Source organism: Dendrobates tinctorius, unplaced genomic scaffold (genome assembly GCF_039654945.1).
Source record: "Dendrobates tinctorius isolate UK_male_01 unplaced genomic scaffold, ASM3965494v1 ptg000059l, whole genome shotgun sequence".
Classification (NCBI taxonomy): domain Eukaryota; kingdom Metazoa; phylum Chordata; class Amphibia; order Anura; family Dendrobatidae; genus Dendrobates; species Dendrobates tinctorius.
This window is the reverse complement of record NW_027361727.1, coordinates 10,072,759-10,090,392: the sequence shown is the minus strand read 5'-3', so window position 1 is coordinate 10,090,392 and position 17,634 is coordinate 10,072,759. Positions and strand designations below refer to the sequence as shown.

The following is a 17,634-nucleotide window of genomic DNA, read 5'->3' as shown; positions in this document are numbered from 1 at the left end:
CCACTCACTGATTGTTTTAGTGCATGGACAATGCGGTCTTTCACATGCCGGTGGAGGGCAGGGATGGCTTTTCGAGAAAAGAAGTGCCGACTGGATAGGTCATAGCGTGGGACAGCGTAGGCCATGAGCTCTCGGAAAGCTTTGCTTTCTACCAAACGGAAGGGCATCATCTCTAATGAGATCAGTTTGGCAATGTAGGTGTTCAAAGCCAGTGTACGCAGATGAGAGGATGAGTACTTTCTTGTCCTACTCAGAGTGTCTGGTAGGGTGAGCTGGACTTGAGAGCTGCATATGGGGGAACTAGCATAGGACATGACGGACTGAGAAGGGGTTGGTGATGGTGAGGGTGGTGATGGCCTAGATTCAGTGTTTCCTCGCAAAAATATTGTGATTGCCTGACTGGTTTGGCCTAGCGACAACACCTCAACATTTCTTGATGGTGGTGTGCTTAGCGGTGGCATTATAGTGGGGGAAGCAATGGAGCGTTGCTGGATAACTTTAGTCGGAGCAGGTGCAGATGTGCTACCTGAGCTTTTGTAGTCCGTCCACGCTTGCATGTTCATGTTGGTTAAATAATAATCTAATTCACCGCACACTCAGAGGGGTTTTATGCAAACAAGTGCTCATTTTATTATATACAAAACATGTGGGAGCCAAACAAGAATATATAGCACGAAGTAGAAGCGATATAATTAATACGACGTTTCGGCTCAGTCCGAGCCTTTATCACTTTTATCGCTGTAAATGAAAAGAAATACATCAGAAAATATAAGAATAAAGAGAGAGAAAATTACAATACCATACAAAATCCAAAATAATCTCAATAACAGTAGTAAAAAATATAAACAAGATATATACAAATATACATTATGATAGTACATGGAAAACATACAAGAGAAGAGGGCTCAGTAAACTAGCACCATCTTAGGTAGAATAGGAGAAAAGGGATTACCTGAATTGAAATTCGGATCTTTGAATAAAGAGGAATAGAACTCCCAAGAGAATAGCCCAAGAAAGATGGCTGAAAGGAATTGTCAAAATCATGGTTAGTAGATTCATATGTGTAAACACCCTACTGTCTCTAGAAGGTCATACAACAGGCCATCTGCATAAGGGGAATATAATATGTTGCTATAATACAAATGTGCTTAATGTAAGCACTGCGCATGTCTAAGGACTGTACCCTTGAGCTGTATGTACACAGCGGTTGCCCTGGTGATAGGCAAATGAGCGACTCTTTAGTTTTTCAGAAAAAAGCGGGGTAATGCTATCATTATGTGCAGGGTTTAGACTAGGTGGATATAATATTAATCAAGATGCGGTAATAAGTAAAAAATGCATGAGTGTAATTAATGAGGCATCTGGACACATAATGAATCCTATGAAAAAAGGAAAAAACAAAAAATAAAAAAATAATGATAATAAAATAATAATAAAATAAAAAATAAAAATAAAAAATAAGAAATAAAGGATGGTAAATGAACGAAAAGTAAGCAAAACACTATAAGCTCATATAAGATTCCTTATGCATGTATTTGTATAGACACATATACATACTGTGTGTGTGTATATATATATATATATATATATATATATATATATATAAAAAAATACATACATATATATATATGGTGGGTAGATGGAGCTCTAAAGGGAGTATAAATAACTCAATTTAAGACAGAGTCCAGTGGGCGGAGCAAACTCACCTAAGGTTATAGTGTACTAATGAGTCTGGAAAATAACAGAAAAAAGGTTATTAGTCATTATATAAGCCAGTCTATTTCTCTATTCAGCCGTTTGGGGGCTAAAGTGTCCAGCTTATGTATCCAGTATGTTTCCCTCTCTCTTAATAATTTAACATGATCACCACCCCTCCTTGGACGGGGCACATGCTCAATCACCTGATATTTCAACTGTGCAACTGAATGTCGGTATTGAGTGAAGTGTTCAGGCAAGGGTAACCAGTTTTTTTGACATCTAATCGTTGACTTATGGCTGGCAATACGGTCTTTAACATGTTGGGTTGTTTCTCCTACATAGAGGAGGCCACATGGGCATTTCACCAAGTAAACCACGAAGTTCGAATCACACGTATAGTAGCCACGTATCGGGAAAGACTTGCCTGTCCTTGGATGAGTGATATTGTCTGACCTGATCACATTCGAACAGGCTGCACAGTTAAGGCAGGGAAATGTGCCACAGCGGCGAGGGGCGAGTAACCTCTGGGTAGTAGTAGAAACTTTACTGCCTATGTCAGCCCTTACCACCTTGACATTGGTGGGACGTTTTGTACAAATTAATATCGGGGCCTCAAAGGAACTGATGTCCGGGTAAGCCTTAAAAAGGAGAGGCCAGTGTTTCTTGATGATAGAGTATACTTTAGGCATCAGTGGGTGAAAGGTGTCAACAAATGGAATCCTTTCTCTAGGGTATGTTGTGGGTGGAGGGGATGGAGGAGTTAGTACCCGTTGTTTTTCAACCTCAAGCAATTTTGATGGATACTGTCTGTCCTTAAATTTCTTAGCCATTGTATCAAGTCTCTCATTGTGGACGTCCTGATCTGATACAATACGTGCTACCCTGTTGAACTGTGAACATGGTAGACTGTTCTTAGTGGCCCTTGGGTGACAACTCAAGTAATGTAAAAGACTGTTGCTATCAGTAGGTTTACAATATAGGTCCGTTGAGAGAGTACCCTCGCTATCCTGTAAAACTCTTGTATCTAAAAAAGGAACTGATTCCATACTGAAATGTAGCGTGAATTGTAGTTCTGGATAAATGGAGTTGAGATATAGATAGAAATCCTACAATGATGATGTCGTTCCTGTCCAGACGAAGAAGATATCATCGATATAGCGGTGATATTCTGTAGCATATTGTAAGAAAAGAGTATTGCAGAAAACATGATTAACCCCTTCACCCCCAAGGGTGGTTTGCACGTTCATGACCGGGCCAATTTTTACAATTCTGACCACTGTACCTTTATGAGGTCATAACTCTGGAACGCTTCTATGGATCCCGGTGATTCTGACATTGTTTTCTCGTGACATATTGTACTTCATGTTAGTGGTAAAATTTCATTCAAATAACTTGCGTTTATTTGTGAAAAAAACGGAAATTTGGCAAAAATTTTGAAAATTTCGCAATTTTCCAACTTTGAATTTTTATGCCCTTAAATCACAGAGATACGGCACAAAAAAAACTTGATAACTAACATTTCCCACATGTTTACTTTACATCAGCACAATTTTGGAACCAAAATTTTTTTTTGTTAGGAAGTTATAAGGGTTAAAAGTTGACCAGCGATTTCTCATTTTTACAACACCATTTTATTTTTAGGACCACATCACATTTGAAGCCACTTTGAGGGGTCTATATGACAGAAAATACCCAAAAGTGACACCATTCTAAAAACTGCACCCCTTAAGGTGCTCAAAACCACATTCAAGAAGTTTATTATCCCTTTAGGTGCGTCACAGGAATTTTTTTGAATATTTAAAAAAAAATGAACATCTAACTTTTTTTCACAAAAAAAATACTTCAGGTTCAATTTTTTTTTATTTTACCAAGGGTAACAGGAGAAATTGGACTGCAAAAGTTATTGTGCAATTTGTCCTGAGTATGCTGATACCTGATTTGTGGGGGGGAACGACTGTTTCGGCGCATGGCAGAGCTCAGAATGGAAGGAGCGCCGTTTGACTTTTTCAATGCAAAATTGGCTGGAATTCAGATCGGACGCCATGTCACGTTTGGAGAGTCCCTGATGTACCTAAACAGTGGAAACCCCCTACAAGTGACCCCATTTTGGAAACTAGACCCCCCAAGGAACTTATCTAGATATGTGGTGAGAACTTTGAACCCACATGGGCTTTACAGAAGTTTATAACGTACAGCGGTACAATTAAAAAAATCATATTTTTTCCACAAAAATGATCTTTTCACCCCAATTTTTATTTTCCCAAGGGTAACAGGACCCTAAAAGTTATTGTGCAATTTGTCCTGAGTATGCTGATACCCCATATGTGGGGGTAAACCACTATTTGGGCGCATGGCAGAGCTCGGAAGGGAAGCAGCGCCATTTGATGTTTTTGGCTGGAATTGAGATCGGACATCATGTCGCGATTGGAAAACCCCTGATGTACCAAAACAGTGGAAACCCCCCACAAATGATGCCATTTTGGAAACTAGACCCCCTAAGGAACTTATCTAGATGTGTGGTGAGAACTTTGAACCCCCAAGGGCTTCACAGAAGTTTATAACATAAAGCCGTACAATTAAAAAATCATATTTTTTCCACAAAAATGATCTTTTCACCCTCAATTCTTATTTTTCCAAGGGTAACAGCACCCTAAAAGTTATTGTGCAATTTGTCCTGAGTACGCTGATACCCCATATGTGGGGGTAAACCACTATTTGGGCGCATGGCAGAGCTCGGAAGGGAAGCAGCGCCATTTGACGTTTTTGGCTGGAATTGAGATCGGACACCATGTCGCGATTGGAAAACCCCTGATGTACCTAAACAGTGGAAACCCCCCACAAATGACACCATTTTGGAAACTAGACCCCCCAAGGAACTTATCTAGATGTGTGGTGAGCACTTTGAACCCCCCAGTGCTTCACAGAAGTTTATAACGCCCGGGCGTGAAAATAAAAAATTCGTATTTTTTCCACAAACATGATCTTTTAGTCACCATTTTTTTTATTTTCCCAAGGGTAACAGGAGAAATTGGACCCCAAAAGTTGTTGTCCAATTTGTCCTGAGTATGCTGATACCCCATATGTGGGAGAAAACTACTGTATGGGCACACGTCGGGGATCGGAAGGGAAGTAGTGACGTTTTGGAATGCAGACATTGATGGAATGGTCTGCGGGTGTCATGTTGCCTTTGGAGAGCCCCTAATGTACCTAAACAGTGGAAACCCCCCACAAATGACCCCATTTTGAAAACTAGACCCCCTAAGGAACTTATCTAGATGTGAGGTGAGCACTTTGAACCCCCAAGGGCTTCACAGAAGTTTATAATGCCAGGGCATGAAAATAAAAAGAATGTATTTTTTCCACAAACATGATCAATTATTCCCCAATTTTTTTATTTTCCCAAGGGTAACAGGAGAAATTGAACCCCAAAAGTTGTTGTCCAATTTGTCCTGAGTAAGCTGACACCCCATATGTGGGAGAAAACTACTGTATGGACACACGTCAGGGCTCGGAAGGGAAGTAGTGACGTTTTGGAATGCAGACATTGATGGAATGGTCTGCAGGTGTCATGTTGCCTTTGGAGAGCCCCTAATGTACCTAAACAGTGGAAACCCCCCACAAATGACCCCATTTTGAAAACTAGACCCCCTAAGGAACTTATCTAGATGTGAGGTGAGCACTTTGAACCCCCAAGGGCTTCACAGAAGTTTATAATGCCCGGGCATGAAAATAAAAAAATCGTATTTTTTCCACAAACATGATCAATTACTCCCCAATTTTTTCATTTTCCCAAGGGTAACAGGAGAAATTGGACCGCAAAAGTTGTTGTCCAATTTGTCATGAGTACGCTGACACCCCATATGTGGCAGAAAACTACTGTATGGACACACGTCGGGGCTCGGAAGGGAAGCAGTGCCATTTTGGAATGCAGACTTTGATGGAATGGTCTGCGGGTGTCATGTGCGTTTGGAGAGCCCCTGATGTACCTAAACTATTGAAACTCCCCACAAGTGACCCCATTTTGGACACTAGACCCCCCCATGGAACTTATCTAGATGTGTTGGTGAGCACTTTGAACCCCCAAGTGCTTCACAGAAGTTTATAACGCTCGGACGTGAAAATAAAAAAAATCATTTTTTTCCACAAAAATGATATTTTTGCCCCCAATTTTTTATTTTCCTAAGGGTAACAGGAGAAATTGGACCCCAAAAATTGTTTTGCAATTTGTCCTGAGTAGGCTGATACCCTACATGTGGGGGTAAAACACTGTTTGGGCGCATGGCAGAGCTTGGAAGGGAAGGAGCACCATATGACTTTTTCAACTCAGAATTGGCTGGAATTGAGATCAGACGCAATGTTGCATTTGGAGAGCCCCTGATGTGCCCAAACAGTGGAAACCCCCAATTCTAACTCCAACCCGAACCCCAACACACCCCTAACCCTAATCTCAGCCCTAACCCTAACCCTAGCCCTAACCCTAGCCCTAACCCTAACCCTAACCCTAATGGAAAAATGGAAATAAATACATTTTTTTAATTTGATTATTTTTCCCTAACTAAGGGGGTGATAACGGGGGGTTTGATTTACTATTTATGGCGGTTTTTATGTTTGGCGGCTGTCGCACGCTAAAAGACGCTTTTTATTGTAAAAATAATTTTTGCATCACCACATATTGAGAGCTATAATTTTTCCGTATTTTGACCCACCGAGTCATGTGAGGTCTTATTTTTTGCGGGACGAGTTGACGTTTTTATTGGTACCATTTTCGGGCACGTGACATTTTTTGATCGCTTTTTATTCCAATTTTTGGGACGCAGAATGAACAAAAACCAGCGTTTCATGAATTTCTTTTGGGGGAGTGCGTTTACACCGTTACGCATGCGGTAAAATTGATAAAGCGGTTTTATTCTTCGGGTCAGTACGGTTACAGCGATACCTCATTTAGGTCGTTTTTTTATGTTTTGTCGGTTTTATGCAATGAAAACTATTTTATATAAAAAATAATTATTTTTGCATCGCTTTATTCTGCGAGCTATAACTTTTTATTTTTTCGCTGATGATGCTGTGTGGTGGCTCGTTTTTTGCGGGACAAGATGACGTTTTCAGCGGTACCATGGATATTTATATGCGTCTTTTTGATCGCGCGTTATTACACTTTTTGTTTGGCGGTATGATAATAAATCATTATTTTTTGCTTCGTTTTTTATTTTTTAAGGGGTTCGCTAAAGGGGTTAACTAATGGGACAGTTTTATAGGGCGGGTCGTTACGGACGCGGCGATACCCAATATGTGTACTTTTATTGTTTTGGGTTTTTTTTATTTTCAAAAAATGAATTTATTGGGGAATTTTTTTTTTTTTTTACTAATTTATTTGGCGATTTTTTTTAAAATTATTTTTACACTTTTTTTTAATTTTTTTTTTACTTTATTACATAGTTCCAGGTGGGACATCACTGTCCTGTGACAGATCGCTGATCTGTCACATCACAGATCACTGTGACAGATCAGCAATCTGTCACAGGCATTGAAGAAGACTTCCTCTTGCCTGCGCTTTGCAGGCACTGAGGAAGCCAGCTTCCTGCAGGCCCCCGAAGGCCCCCGTTGCCATCTTGGATTCGGGGGCCTGGAGGAAAGGAGTCCCCCGCAGCAGCGCTGCATATTGCGCTGCCGTGGGGGGCTCAGGGAAGTAAGGAGGGAGCCCCCTCCCTTCCAATGCTTCCCTTTAACTCCCGGTACACCGCGATCATGTTTGATCGCGGTGTGCAAGGGGTTAACGTGTCGGGGGCAGTCCTTGACCGCCCCTGACACATTGTGCCGGGTGTCAGCTGTGATAATCAGCTGACACCCGGCCGCGATCAGCGGCGCTCACCACGTGGGCGCCGCTGATCGCAGTAGACGTACTATCCCGTCCATGGGCATAGGGGCCCGGGTCCCATGGATGGGATAGTACGTCGGATGTCAGGAAGGGGTTAATCCCAAAATGGTTCATATAAGCGTTAGCATAAGCCGGCGCTATGTTCGCGCCCATTGCAGTCCCGCACCTCTGTATATAGTAGGTGTCCTCATATAAGAAGTAGTTTTCATGTAATACTAGTTTAAGTAGGTCTATACAAAACTGTATGGAATCTGTGGACAAGTCTGAGGAATTAAGTAAAAATCTTGCGGCTTCAATTCCTTTATCATGGGTGATCGAGGTGTATAGGCTATTGACATCAAGGGTGGTAAGGATACTACCCGGGGGTATTTTGCCCAATTTTTGAATGATTTTCAAAAAATGTCCCGTGTCTAAGAGGAAAGACCTTGTCTGTTTGACTAGAGGTGTGAATATTTTCTCAAGAAAAATGGATAGTGGAGATAGAACCGAATCCGTACATGCAACAATCGGTCTGCCTGGTGGATTTTGTAAAGACTTATGTATCTTAGGTAGTACATAAAAAACTGGTGTAATTGGATGAGGGTTTATTCATGTTTGTTAAATGTCTAAGCATGCAACTGGTATTCAAATTTCTTAGATTTTTCCCTCTGCTAAAGGTCCTTCGGCACTTCTTACAGATAACCTTTGCGTCATCAGTAGGATTTTGTTCAAAAAAGTGCCACACTGCACGCTTCCTACTATGGTACAAATTTTCAAGGCTTGCACGCTGTGCTAATTTGATCATCTGGCCAAGCTGTCCTGCAACTCTTTTTTAGTTTTCTTGCCAAGTTTTTTGACAGCTACGGGCCTGCCGGATAACTGATGCTGCGATGACGATGCCTGCTGCGGATCCTTCTCCTGTTCTGACTTATTGTCCCCAGCACCCTCTTCCCCCAATGGATGCCAATCCGGGTCAACAACTGGGTCATCCATGACCTCGTCTTCAATGTCATCTGCACCTTCCTCTGTACCTTCCTCTGTGTCACCGTGTAAGGTGGTATAGTATGCAGGAAGGGGCACCTAAGTTTCATCAGGGTTTGATTCGGGCTCAGTAGACTGCAAGGGCAATGTAGTACTGTGGGTGAATGTACCAGCAGATTCATCTAGCAGTGGTTGTGCATCAGTGCACTCCATGTCAGATTCATCTTGGACTGGGGAATTCAGGATTTGACTTGATAACCCAGGAATGGTATGTGAAAAGAGCTCCATGGAGTAATCTGAAATGTGTGCTGCAACTTTTTTCACTTTAGGTGTGGGTGAAGGACACAACGAAAGGTGTTGTTCCTGACCAGAGGCCTGCACTGATGACTCTGTGCTTGCAGTTTTTGTAACTTCAGAAGAGGAGGCAATAGAGCTGGAGGCTGTTTCGGCAATGTAAGCCAAAACCCAGGGCTGCCACTAGGAATTTCGGGGCCCCATACTGGCAAAATTTTCGGGGCCCCCTTTAGACTCCGCCCAGGCTCCACCCCAGCCCCGCCTCCACTCCTCAAACTGTCCACAGTCCCACCGCTGTCTTGGAAAAACTCCACTTCTCACCAATCACACATTAACAGCTCCCATCACCGGATCACAAATATAGCCAGCAGCTCTTGTTTTGGCCAAAAGATTTTTTAAGCCGCCATCACAACACTGTAGACTCTTTTGGCCGAGCCCTACTCTACTGTAACTTATTAAATATTTGTTAAAATATGCAATACAATTTAGATACAGTATATTTTTATTTATTTTTCAAATTTTAAAATGACCAATAATATCACATACAAGGGACAAATACCATCGCATCATGACCAGACCACATATTACCACCACATAGTGACCTATAATACCACATACAAGGAACAAATACCGCCACCCCATTACCAGACCACTTATTACTACCATAGTGACCGAATAATATCACATACATGGAACAAATACCACCGCACCATGACCAGACCATATTACCACCACAAAGTGACCAAATAATAGCACATACAAGGGACAAATACCACAACACCATGTCCAGACCACATATTAAGACCATGTAGTGACTGAATACTACAATGCTGATCAGTAATAAAAAAACACAATACCATCACCATAAGTGCCATTATACACAGGAGATCTGTACTTAGTATGCAGTGTCTGTGTACAGATAAGACAGTGATCAATGACATTATACACAGGAGCTCTGTATATAATGTACAGATAATACAGTGATCACTGGTGACATTATACACAGGACCTCTGTATATAGTATACAGTATATAGTGTCAGTGTATAGGTAGCACACTATCTCACCAGTGATGTATCAAGGTGAAGTCCTTCATCTTTGCTTTTCATCTTTCATCCAGCACAGACCGCCATCACGTCTTCCAGCCAGGACTCGTCTCTGCAGGAAATAACACAGTTATCTAGAGCTCCGCTTGCAGAACACATTATTTTTTCCCAACTTCTACATTACATCACATGAAGAAAAAAAGGCGACATAGTGTCACTCTACACAGTAACAGGACCATCCCCCCATTTTAAACAGTATACTCAAAAAATAAAATAAAGACATTACTGCAGTAATAATATCCCTTAATTAACCCCTATGGTAATAATATTCCCCATCCTGGCTCCCGTGTGTCTCATTCCTGGCTTCAGCCATATGTTCCTCCCATCCCACCCTCATGAGTATCCATTATGCCCCATATGATTTCCCCATCTGTCTCCATTGTATCCATCCTGCCCCATGATCCTGCACCCTTCCTGTGACTTACTGCCACATTCTGCCCCCTCCAGTGTCTTACTGCCACATTCTGCCCCAGTGCCTCACATTCTGCCACCTCCTGTCTCACTGTCACATTCTGCCCTGTGTCCATTCTGCCCCCTCCTGTGTCTCCCTGTCACATTCTGCCCCCATCATGTCTTGCATTCTGCCCCCATCATGTCTTGCATTCTGCCCCATCATGTCTTGCATTCTGCCCCCATCATGTCCAGCATTCTGCCCCCATCATGTCCAGCATTCTGCCCCCATCATATCCAGCATTCTGCCCCATCATGTCCAGCAATCTGCCCCCATCATGTCCAGCAATCTGCCCCCATCATGTCCAGCAATCTGCCCCATCATGTCCAGCGTTCTGCCCCATTATGTCCAGCAATCTGCCCCATCATATCCAGCAATCTGCCCCATCATGTCCCGCAATCTGCCCCATCATGTCCCGCAATCTGCCCCATCATGTCCAGCATTCTGCCCCCTCATGTCCAGCATTCTGCCCCATCATGTCCAGCATTCTGCCCCATCATGTCCAGCATTCTGCCCCAGTCTCCAGCATTCTGCCCCATGTCCAGCATTCTGCCCCTTTCCAACATTCTGCCCCAGTCTCCAGCATTCTGCCCCATGTCCAGCATTCTGCCCCAGTCCAGCATTCTCCCTCATCTCTAGCATTCTGCCCCCGGGTCGTCGCTGTCAAAAAAAACCAACAAGTTCTAATATTTACATTGCCGCGCTCCAGCGACTGCGACGCTCACGCTCCCTCCACGCTGCAGCGTGCTCTGCCGGCAACTGACACTGACGTCAGACGCTGGCGAGGTGCGCGCGACGGCTGACGTCAGCTGCCAGCCTCCGATTGGCTGGCGGCTGCAGTGGCTGTTAACTATTGATGTGCGGGCCGCCGGGCCCGCATGTCAATAGCGTTTAACTGCCGCAGCGCCGAGGGCCCAGTTTAGCTGCCGGTAGGGGCCCGGTGAGCAGATGAGACCAGGCCCAATGCGGGCCTCCTCTGCCCACCGGGCCCCATACGCCAGTCAGGGCAGTAATGCCCTGATGGTGGCCCTGCCAAAACCTGTTCCTGATGCTCCGGCTTTAAAAGCGGTTTACGTACTCCCAGAAAAGGGAACCTTAAAGGCCTTCTCGTGCCAGACAATGACGCAGGCTCAACACCTCCTGCCTTAGCTGCTATTGTGCTTTTGCCAGAATCAGCCGATGCACCACCACCATGAGTACCAGCTGCGCCCCCCCTGCCCAAGTCCGCAGCCTCTTCCACTATACTTCCTCATATTTGGGAAAATGTACTAAAAATACCAGAAGAGAGATGGTATTGTATGAGGAGCGTACAGCTGTGTAAGGTGTATTAAAAAAATTAAATCTCTGTATATATTTTGTTAGTCACAGACGCTCTACCAGTATGTATTTGACCATAATCCAACAAGCAGATATATGGTACTGTATCAGAAGTGTACAGCTATATACGTTTTTAGTGAAACTAACAATCTCCGTATATGTATTTACGGAGTGTCACACACACATGCTGACTCTGTATAGATGTGACTGCAATGCGAACAGCAGATATACAATACTGTTTGAGAATCAGACAGCTCAATACGGTGTATGGAGAAATGGAAATGTCTGTATATGTATTTACGGAGTGTCACACACACACGCTGACTCTGTATAGATGTGACCGTAATGTGAACGGCAGATATACAATACTGTTTGAGAATTGGACAGCTCTATACGGTGTATGTATGGAAAATTGTAAATCTTCGTCTATTTTTATACGGAATGACACACGCTGTCTCTGTATAGATTTGACTGTAATCAAACAGCAGATATACAATACTGTTTGAAAAGCGGACAGCTCTATACGGTGTATGTCTGGAAAAATGGAAAATCTCCTCTTTTTTTTCCAGAGTCACACACACGCTGTCTCTGTATAGATTTGACCGTAATCAAACAGAAAATATACGATACTGTTTGAAAAGCGGACAGCTCTATACAGTGTAGGTCTGGAAAAATGGAAAATCTCCTCTTGTTTTTTCCAGAGTCACACACAGCTTGTATTTGTCCGTGATACCAGCTGGTACACGGTAGTATGTGAGGAGCATACACCGCTATACGGTGTGTGAAAAAATGAATGCTCGGTAACTGAGCAGAGCAAAATAATAAAAGTTGGAGTGCCTTGAAAAAAGCAGTTTGAACAGCAGTGTGCACACAGCAATGCAGCTATCAGGTAGCCTTAAAAGGCAGCCTAATCACCACCAGTGCTGCTGCACACAACAAAATCCTCCCCTTTCAGTGCACACTAACTGTACAGTGAAAAGCGCTATCAGCAGAAGCTATTTTTTTTCTTCTTCCCTGCCTAACGCTCTCCCTATTCACAATCAGCAGCAGCACCTCTCCCTATTCTAAGATCGGCAGACGTAAGATGGCGGTCGGCGGTCACGGCCTTTTATAGGCACTGTGACGCCACACAAAGCCAGCCAATCACTTGCATGCCCTTCTCTTACATGGTGGGGGCCGCTGCCCACAGTGTGCGTCTTTGATGATTGGCAGAGAAAAGGCACTGGAAGCATTATTTGAAACGCGACTTTGGCGCTCAAGTCGGCGACCTCATGGCCGACCTCACGCTATGGTCGGGTTTCGATCAGCGAAACCCGACTTTAGCAAAAGTCGGCGGATTATGAATTTGGCTAACCCGTTTCGCTCAACTCTACTGTTGAGGCTTGGACCTATAGCAGTCAGCTATCTTCCTTTTTGGTGTTGCTGGAGGACATCTTTGTTACATCTCTGAGTCTACTCAAGATAAGTGTTCCCCTTGTTCATCTATCTACATGTGTCTTTAGTTGTAGTGAGGATTGACTAGTACTCATCCCATACCTCCTTAAGTAGGGCTTATCACCAAGGTAGGGCAGGGATTAGGTTCCTGATCGGCGATAGGTGCACAACCTATATAGGGTTGTTTAGAGCGGACAGGGTGACATTAAATCTGCCTAGGGGTCCCCATTTTCCCCTTCCCTAGTGTTGCACTTAGACTTTCCCACACTGTGCGTGACGGTTCCATTGGCGCAACCAGTGCAGGCACACAGAGGTCCAAAAGGTAAGGAGGGCCTACTTCTATCTCAAAACCAGCAGTTTCTGACACAATCGCATAAAGGGGAGCTATTGTACTGCACAGTACTTGAAATAGACCTCTTTTCCCCATCTGTCCACTCACTCTTTACAGTTATGAGGATTTGCCTTGACGTTGGTACCAAGACCCCTACCAAGGATGGGTTACAACAGCTGACATCAGGCCTGTTGTGTCTACAGCAACAGCAAATCTCCCTAGAAGTAGAATGTTTCCTACTTCCTCCTTCCTGCCCAGTGATTAGTTCCTTCCTCCCTGGTTATGCTATAGCGCAGCACTCTGTGCCATAACACCATTCGTCTCAAGCATTGTATTGGCCCATGCTGACACTGGACGTCTCCTTCTGGAAACTCTCTTTCATAGAAACCACTAATGCAGCCTTTTAGCTAGTTAACTTCTCTTTCTTCCCTTCTTGCTTTTCTGCCCTTTTATGCCTGGGGAGATGAGTGGCATCTATGCAAAGCTGCTCATCTGTACATAGTCCCTCTATATAATCCTTGCATTCATTTGCCAGTAGATTATAGATTATTTACAGACAATGGAAATTTTCCCTTAGATTTAATATATTAAAGTGCCAAGTTTTTTTTCTTTTTTCAGCGATTGAGTGATGCTATCAATCTAAGTTCCTTGACCCTAGTATTATACTTATCACCCGTCGTCTTCAGTTGTTCCTGGTGCCGCTCCAGTCCCGCATTGTCATCTTGTGACTGCAACTTCTGACTGACCAGAAGTCATAGGTAAGGGCCACAAGTAGGGGTGAGCGGATCGGTGGACTTCGGACTCTGGAACCCGACCTGAACTTTATTCCAAAGTTTGTTTGGTTCGGGTACCAGAACTGTTTGTGACCTTGAACCAAAACGCAAGTCTTATTGAAAATAATTGATACCCTAACTTTGTAGCCGAAAAAAAAAAATCCCTTTCTTTCTACTTTCCTTAGAACACCGACCATTGCAACGGACTTCCATGAGAAGTCCGTGTTCGGTGTTTAATGCCAAACACTAACTGTCTGGTACAAACCCCAAACTTTTACATTTTGGTCCGCTCATCTTTAGTCACAAGTTCTCAGTGTAAGCCTATGGGAGACTCGTACTGGCCTCGTTCTGGCTCTCGTAACCTTGCATTGAGTTGTGACTTCTGGCTCGCACAGCAGACACTGAAGTGATGTGGCAGATCACAAACTGTTGGAGAACGACGGGAGCAGTGTCAATGAAAGATGATGTCAGCAACTGGTAATTATGATACTAGAGGGGTAGGAATCCTAGATTAGTGGCACCACTCCAGTGCTGTAATAAAACAAAAAAACGAAGGGTGCTCAGCTTTAACTACTTGTAAAGAAGTCTTCTCACTGGCAATCGCTCAGATACATCTTTTTTCCCATCCTCGGCAATCATCGCAGCATGACTCGCACCTAGATGTTCCCAAACAGATTTATTAATGTCTCCTTTTCACTGAGATGTTATCTGCTCCATATTTAATCATCGCACTCGGCTCTGACAATGGTGTTTTTGTTGTCTGACGGATCCTGAGAGCTTGTGAAATTCGCCAAGGTAAAAGAGTCGATTGAAACATTTATAAGGTTCCTGTCTTTTAGTTCATCATTTATTAGCTTGTTGTGCTTGTCACCATCACTGTTCATCATATCCAGCTACGCCTGGCACTTATAGGTCCTCTTATTTTTACCATACAAGTTTAATTTCCTCCAGTGGGAGCTGTGAACAAATTCTTTTTGACAGAGGGAGGACAAGAAGATTTGCTGGTGGGACACATACTGCCATGTCGGTGGTGATATCTCCTGAAATTAAACGTATATGTGATCCATCAAGATGAATATTTTATAAGGTTCTTCTAACAAGGACCAGGCTCTGAACACTGAGGGGGTCGCTTGAGGACTACGTCTTTCCAATGAAGGTGCTGACTCTAATACCAGAGTCACAGTGGTCCCTCTCTTCTCTGAGATGTCCACTCAAAATTACATTGAAAGATCTTTTTCTAGAGTAATGGTCTCCAAAGAAGATGGACAATACATTACAGATTATAAGAAATCCCTTTGACAACTAGAAATTAGATTTATAAACTCAATATTGACAAGGTATCGAGAAAAGGTCCCAAGATTACATAAAGGAAACAATACAGAACATTGGCATAGATTTTGATGTTCTTGTTCCATGTATGGTGCCAGGATTGGAGCCAGCAGATCGGAGACTCCATAGTGGAAGATGGCATATATTTGGTCTTAGTAATTGCTGCAGATAGTGAATAGGGGGAATCAGGACATAGGTTTAGGGGCAGAGGTTCAGAGCTTAAAAATACCTCTGACACTTTAGAAGACACCTGTATTGTAACATAATAGTTCAGGAACCTGTTGTAATAATTTGGAGAGATATTGAGAAGGCAGGAGACAGGATAAGCTGTGGATAATGGGATTCAAAGTATTGAGACCATATGGGAAAGGAAAAAAGACAAGTGTCAGAATGTAGACTATTATAACTGTAGCCTCCACTTCCTGATACTACTCATGTAACAAGGCAATATGTCTTGTTACCCCCTGGTGCTACATACAGAATCTTCCAAGCATAATAATATCTAAAAAATGTAAAAGAAAAAAACAAACATTTGCGTTTTACATATTTACAAACATTTTGGCCCAATGCTGAGCTTTTGGCAAATTGTAATAAAGCTCATTTGTTGAATTTTTGGATGCCGCTTCTCATTTCCTGATACGTATAAATGGAACTTTTGGAGCAGATTCTGGTGCAGCTTTTAAACAGACTCTATCACCAGGTTTTTCCTACCTCATCTGAGAGCTGTATGATGTGGGAGCAGAGACAATGAATCCAGCTATGTTTCACTAAATTTAATGATTTCTGCAGTTTTGATAAAAATCACTTTAATTGTCACCCACACCACTGATTGACAGCTTTCTGTGTGCACTGTGAATAGCAATTAGGCATAAGCTGCCAATCAGTGGTGGGGGTAAGGTGGGTCAGTGGGCTTATTAGTCTTCGAGTGATAATTTCCTGCTGATAAAACAGTGATTTTATCAAAATTACAGCAAACAGCCCAGTAAGTGACACATAATCCTGGCGACAGATACCCATTGATTTCTTGCAGAGTGTTTTAGCTATTCCGAGCTGTAGAAGAAAGACAGGAGTTCTCTATGAGAAATGTAAAATGTGTCACAACATACAAAGTGTCACAATGTACAACGTTTCACAACATACAATGTATCACAATAAACTATGTGTCATGACATACAATGTGTCACAACATACTATGTATCACGACATACTATCTGTCAAGACATACAATGTGTCACAATGTACAATGTGTCACGACATACTATGTGTCACAACATACAATGTGTCACAACGTACAGTGTGTCAGGACGTACAATGTGTCATGACATACAATGTGTCACAGGTGATGTCACATTATTGATTTATTTATAGAAAAGAGGGCTCCAAAGTATGATCAAGATGGGCCACCTAACCAAATTTAGACCTGGGACTTTCCAAACTTTTTGAAGACTCCATGGTGGTTTGTCCCTTCATTATTGGTTGAAGTTACAGTTTATGTGGAAAAGAGAGTTCCTTTATAGGTTCATAGGGTCCATAGATATTTGAAATAATCTCAAATGAGCTGCGTGAACTGAACCCGCACACTTACATAGGCAGCGTGACAATGACACGGTGAAATTTAATGGCATGTTTTGCCTTGCAATATGGCACCTCCTATCTTCCAGCCAGGCTATGAGGACTCCTTTCCACTTCAAAGTCATGCGTGGGTGGAAATAAGTTTTCTTGGGTACAGTCATGACACCCCCTTTCCTCCTTGGGCACTTTTTTCTCAATATGTTATTAATGCATTTATCTCCTATATGTCCAAATTCTCCTTCGAGTTTTTTTTATATTAAGCGCGTCCGGTATTCTCGACTTATTGGCAACATTGCCTTCTGTTCCTTACTTTCTGTTCATTACCATAACTTAGCAATATCATATTTTATTTCACATCCATGCACAGCACAATGGCGTGGATTTCCTCTCCAATCCCAAATATTCATTGTCACCATGAGGCTGTAAATCTCCCTCCTGACACTGTTCTATTTCCTCCACCGGTTATTTATGAAGGCTGATGTTTTATGACCTGTAA

General features: G+C 42.8%; 1 long non-coding RNA gene across 2 annotated transcripts in view; it reads right to left on the bottom strand.

The window, feature by feature from the left end:
* Positions 1 to 427: 427 nt before the first annotated feature.
* The window catches only part of LOC141092329 (uncharacterized), a 37,801-nt gene continuing 20,594 nt past the window's right edge, over positions 428 to 17,634 (bottom strand). Inside the window, exons 1-4 of one of the 2 annotated variants that reach the window (XR_012232769.1) lie at positions 9,893 to 10,049; positions 1,707 to 1,731; positions 953 to 1,021; positions 428 to 738 (exon numbers count right to left, since the gene is read on the bottom strand). This is a non-coding gene — a long non-coding RNA (uncharacterized lncRNA). Of the gene's footprint in view, positions 739 to 952; positions 1,022 to 1,706; positions 1,732 to 9,892; positions 10,050 to 17,634 lie in introns of those variants that run through there. The other variant, XR_012232768.1, reaches the window with a different exon arrangement.